Below are 6000 nucleotides of genomic sequence, written 5' to 3'. Positions count from 1 at the left end.
TGAATATAACTTAAATTTTTTTGTTTTGTACCCAGTTTAAGATTTATTTTACCCTGCTTTGACCACACTAACAAGAATTTAATATATTCACAAATTACAGACACATTTTCACCCTACCCCTTTTAAGGCCTCAATTTCCGCCATCTCTGGGAAAATCACCTGACATTTTTATTTTATTTTACATTCTTGTGTAATCCCCCTTAATAATCAATATAAGACCGTCAAACAGATCCCATGGTCAAATTAATCCTCCTTAGTATTAAAGAATGAAATCTACGATATACCTACTGTAAATCTACTGTATAATACCTAAATTTAATACACAAAAGACCTTCAGCCTATTCGCTAGGTCCTCACACATTCCAAAAGATTTAACATAATCAGAAGTTCCCCTTTTGCAGTATCTTATATCTTCACCAACTTAGCTATAGAAAATCATTTAAAAATATGACTTTGAAAGATACTGGACACGACGTACATTTGTGTACTTTGAATTTGTACCCCCCCTTTCATTCAATTAATAATAATAAAAAAAAAAATTGAAGACAAAGTAATAAGGAAGTCGACTTTAAAAATGGAATTTTAGGACAGTTCTGCATTGAGGACCCTTGTTTTCTTGCAGGAGATGAGTTTTGACTAATATTTACTGTATCAATTCCAAACTACATGAACAATATTTGAGGAAAAAAAGACCTCAGTAAGTTTTCTGTTTATCTCCAGACACTGTTTCTAGGTTAATTTCCTTCAGAAACTTCAATTGAGCCATAAAGATCTTAAAAATGTGTCAATCTTTTAGCTTAGTTTTTTTTTTTTTATCTCTTAATAGGTCTAGTCTTATGTAAGATAAGAAACTGAGCTTGGATTTTATAACTAAAATTTAATAGCTGGAAAGCAATCAAAAAGTTTGTGATAACGAACTGAAAGTAAGGAGCGACTCGGCCCAATAGTGACCGAAACTCTAAAAAAACAGATTTTTGATAACAACAGACACATCAAAAGAATTGGCTTTTTATGCTGATTCTAAATATATAAAATTCACTAGATTTCATATTACCAATCAAAAGTTAAGAGCCTGATAAAATTAGCCTGCTTTTGGAAAAGGGAGGGGGAAACGTCCTCCAAAAGTCGACGAATCTTGATAAAATGCCCCCTCCTCAATGCCCCAGTCTTTATGCTAAAATTCATCCTTTTGTCCCAATTATTTAAGAACGATTCCTGGAAAACAAGGACTGTGTAATTAGAATCAGAACCTTTTTTAAATGTACTTAAAAAACTTTAGCGTGAAGAGATGGGCATTGAGGAGGGGGCAGCCCCCATCATATAAGAAATCTTTTATGTCAGTTTTAAATTTTATTGTCGCTCCTTAGTTTTAGTAGGAAAAACTTATTTTTATTTAATGTGTCAGTAGAGCCAGGTCAGTACTGAAAATTTCCATAAAAAAAAAACATTCTTAGCCGTGTATATAAATTAAAGGCTCACTGAAAGGATTTTGGGTCTTACTACAATTGACATTGATCAGTATTAAAAGTTATTTTTCGATACATACTCGCAGTTATTGCTCCAAGAAGGCTTAAGAATTTCTTCAACAGTATTTTCATATGGTCATTAATGGATCATATACGCGTTAGTATAAGCGTATATATAAGCGTTAGTATAAGCGTATAGTATAAGTTAGTATAGTGTAAGCGTTCAAGTACGTTAGAGTTTATAGAGAGCATATTTGTGGCTTGGAAAACTGTTATTTACGATCGACAAAAAAGTGTAATCGTTGAAAAATACACTTTTTCGTGATGCTTCGCCATTTAAAAATTGTAATAATAAGTTGCCATGTCTCATATTAGCGGCTGAGAAATGTCCTCAAGCTAGACAGAAACCACATTCCTAGAATAGTAAACAAAGGAATAAGGGAAAGGTCAAAAGCCCAAATTGGAATGCTGATCTGCCAAATTACGTTAGATAAAGCGTCAGCTTTCCCTGACATCAAACAGCTTAGACCTGAATGAGGGGCAAGGTTCTGTTGTTTGCAAGTGACTGAATAACTTCAAGCAAAGGTTCGACTAATGTTCTCATAAAAAATCTAAAAAACTATGTATTTTTCATTACTTCGCTAATTTCTCAGTCTTGAAGATGTCCTAAATTTAAACGTTCGAAGCCACTTTTTTGGCTCTCTACAATAGACTTGTTTCCATCCTAAATGTGGTCTTTCACCCCTAATACATGCGTAGTTATATGTGGAACCAGCAAAGAAATCTTCAGGATTATCTAAGAAGGTGAAACCCCCACCCCCTAAAATCCCAGGTGACTTTCTTCTAGGTGGCAAATATAGAGACTTTATAAAGAGAAGGATGGAAGAGTCGTTGCCATTGTACGAAAGTCTGGGCAAACTGTAGCAGTTTATTATTTATGTTGAAAGCTGAACGGCCATTATTGTCAAAATTGTTGAATTTTACTGATTTAGAATTAACGGGAGATGAAAATTAAATATGTATAATTCGACATCTATCGTCAGCAAAAAAGTTTCGCGTCTACAGCAAAAAGTACACAAGAAGGAACAGTTTTCGATTCAGTAAAAATTTCAATGAAGAAACGAAAAAAACAAAAAACAAAGACAACTACTGAGAAAGATAAAGGAAATATCAATTTTCAATATTTATTACAGTTTTTTCAATTTGTACAAAAAGTATCGTCTTCTTTACAAAATCTCAAATCAACACATCTTCAAAACACCAAGACAGTTAACTCAACTAGCTTCATTTAAAACGGGACAGGGAGATACTAGCCTGAAAAAAATGAAATAGAAATTGAAAAAAAATCTTCTTCATTCAGCAAAAGGAAATATTCATTCCATTCATCATCATAACAATAAACATTGTGATAATCGACTTGGGTCACTTTTAGTAACGATCATTTACCTATTGATATTGAAAGATAACAAATAATGCCCAATCATTTACAAGAGCAACCTGTTATAGATACTTATTTGTACACTTATTTAGATTTGTGTTGTCATTCCGTATTATTCCATTTCCTTCAAAATTATTAGTACCTATCGTGACCTGAAAACAACTTGAATCTAGAAGTAGCACGTTTAGTAGAGGCACATGTGCAAGGATCTATTTTTGGGATAAGAGCAAACTAAAAAAACCGAACTTTCGAAGGAAAGTTCAGTTTGGCTAGCCGATACTTACCTCATACGTTGGTACATCTATTAATAAAAGCTTTCTTCGGTTTTGCAATACAAAGACGGGGTCAAGACACCACAATTCCACCGAAAACAAACGTTTCGACAGCGATCCAGTCCCTCTCCATAGCCAATTCAGACCAGTTTCTATTTTGAACTAAATCCCTTATAATTCCTTAACTCTCAATGAGAGGGGAGGAGGGAGGGTCTCTATGTACCAACGTATGAGGTAAGTATCGGCTAGCCAAACTAAACTTTCCTTCGAAAGTTCGGTTTTGGCGTCGCCATTACCTCATACGTTGGTACATCTATTAACAAAAGCTTAGATTCCAACCGATTTGGTGGTGGGTTCATAAATCAACTAATATAAAATATTAGTTTCAAACTCAAATATTCAAATGTATAAACTATAAAACTACCTGAAGCGCAACAAAATGTTGAGCATCGGTTCGATCTTCTATTTCATGAAGATAGTGTTGTCTGGGAGTAGACTCCGAAGACCAGCAAGCAGTACTCATTATATCAGCAAGTGGTACTGATTTTGATAGCGCCCATGACGCCGCAATGGATCTTGTGTCACGTGCTTTCCTTTTTCTACACTCTTCTTTTGCTGCCTCATATGCCATAGTTATGGCCTGCTTTATCCAAGAAGAAATGGTTCCAGCTGCCACCTCTCGTGGTGCTGTTTTAGAAAAAGGAATGAAGAACCTTTTTCTCCCTTTTCTGACCGCCACGTTAGCTGTTCGCTGTGCGTAGGCCGATAGTATTCTCACTGGACACAAAGCTGGATCTACATTTAGCGCGGGAAGAAGGATAGGAGAAGCTATCTCATAAGGCTTCACGGTTTCGGGTCTAAACGAAGGGAGAAACCTGAGAGTTACTGAATTATCCGAAAATTGTGCTGTACTGAAAGACAAGGCATGTATTTCACTCCTTCGACGACCAGATGCGATGGCAGTAATGAATACCGTCTTAAGAGTAACATCCTTCATATCAATATTCCCCAGTACAAGAAATCGTGAATTTCTAAAATACCTTAGGACAAGGCCACGACCCCAGGCAGGAATATCATGTTGTGTCCGCAGTGACTCGTGCCAAAATTCTGTATCATTTTCGTCAAACAAGTATCTTTGCTGATATCTGTTCCTGTAGCTAGAGGTAGCGTTCCGCATATTGTTGCTTTACAACCTTCTACCGTTGATGGTGTGAGAATTCAACCGGTATTTAGATATATCATGAATTCTGCAACTGTCTGAGTACAGGTTGCGAGAGGATTAATCTTCCTTTCACTATACCAACCTACGAGCACTTGCCATTTTCCATTGAACAATTCAATGGTAGATCGTCGCTGGACCAGGCAATTGCACGGGCTGATTCTTTAGAAAAACCTCTCTTTTTGAGTCCACGCTCGATATCTTCCAGCCGTGTAAATTTAGATTCCTTAGTGCTGGGTGGCGAAGTCGACTCTGCTGGAGGAGATGTGACTGATCTCCGAGGGGTATAGACAAGCCTAATAGCAGGTTGAAAAGATTCGTGTACCAAGCTTGGCGAGGCCCTCGCGGAGCAATTAGCATTATTCGGCAGTTCACAGACTTTCGAACCTTCTCCAGAACCTTTGGGATCAGGGCAAATGGAGGGAAGGCATAGCTGTGTTTGTTCGACCAATCGTGGACAAGGGCATCTGTGCCGATCGCAAGTGAATCTGGAACTGGTGAGAAATATACGTCGATCTTCCGGTTCAATCGAGTCGCGAATGGACCGACTTCTCGTAGTCCATACTCTTTTGACAGGGCTCTGAAGACACTCTCGTTGAGACTCCATTTCGTGGGCAGACCTTTTCCTTCTCGTGACAGTGTGCCGGCTACTAGATTGAGTGACCCAGCGATGTGTCTTGCCTTCAAGTGAACGTTCAGGGTCATCGTAATCTCGAAGAGCTTTATGGGTTCCTCCTCTATGGAGAAAGAACGGGTTCCGCCCTCTTTGTTTATGTAATTGACTACTGTCAAGTTCTCTGTCGCTACTATGACTACCTTGTTTCTTAGCTCCTTCACCAAGACCTTGTTTGAGCTGGCTATAGATCTCATCTTAAGGCAATTTACATGAACGAATATCTCTTCAACAGAAACAATCCCCAAAATGTGTCTTGATGTGGGTCCTCTAGATAGCCACCCCGCCCGTAGGTTGAGCTGTCGGTGAATATTATTTTGGAAACAATTGGAAGCTTGAGAGGAAGGCCTTGACTCAGCCAATCTTTGTTCAGCCACTGTGAAAATGCTTCTTTCATCTCTGTCGTAATTAGGATGTTTAAATCTATGTTGCTCCAAGACTTTTCCTGAGATGTAGTCTGTTGAAAGGAATTGCTCTTGAGTCCGCATTGATGTGTCTAATCAGCTTCATCAGTTGCCTTATTGAGGCATGCGATTTTTCCAGAGCTGCCTTGATTGCATGTATCAAGTTCTGAATCTTTTCCGGGGTTAGGTACACCCTCTTTACCTCCTGCTCAACCAGAAAACCCGAGAAATAGATCCATCGCATTAGTTGCAATTCTGATTTCTCGCTCGCATGAACCCGAGTCTGTGCAGGAGAATCATCTGATATCTCACTCAGCATGAACCTAAGTCTGAGCTGGAGAATTATAATGGTCTTTACATTGTTCTGTACTAATTACGTTTGTTAATTGTGCAGAATCTAATTGTTCATGTAAGCAAGCCATTGGATGGTTTGAAGATGGCCATAGCTCACGATGGCACTTTGAACTGATGTATTTTGTTTTTGAAAGTGAACCCTAACGTCATTCTGTGAGTTAGGTCCTTAAAGTT

At 37.9% G+C, this 6000-nt stretch overlaps 1 protein-coding gene across 1 annotated transcript in view; it reads right to left on the bottom strand.

Annotated features, from left to right (window-relative positions):
- Nucleotides 1–2636: 2636 nt before the first annotated feature.
- Nucleotides 2637–6000, bottom strand: part of LOC148941582 (eukaryotic initiation factor 4A-II-like) — a 120626-nt gene continuing 117262 nt past the window's right edge. The window contains exon 8 of the mRNA XM_089104206.1: nt 2637–2780. The gene's annotated coding sequence lies outside the window, so the exon portion shown is untranslated. The remainder of the gene's footprint in view (nt 2781–6000) is intronic.

Source organism: Artemia sp. Qi Xiang Cuo, chromosome 18, assembly GCF_049724085.1.
Source record: "Artemia sp. Qi Xiang Cuo chromosome 18, ASM4972408v1, whole genome shotgun sequence".
Classification (NCBI taxonomy): Eukaryota; Metazoa; Arthropoda; class Branchiopoda; order Anostraca; family Artemiidae; genus Artemia; species Artemia sp. Qi Xiang Cuo.
This window is presented reverse-complemented; position numbering and strand designations above follow the sequence as displayed.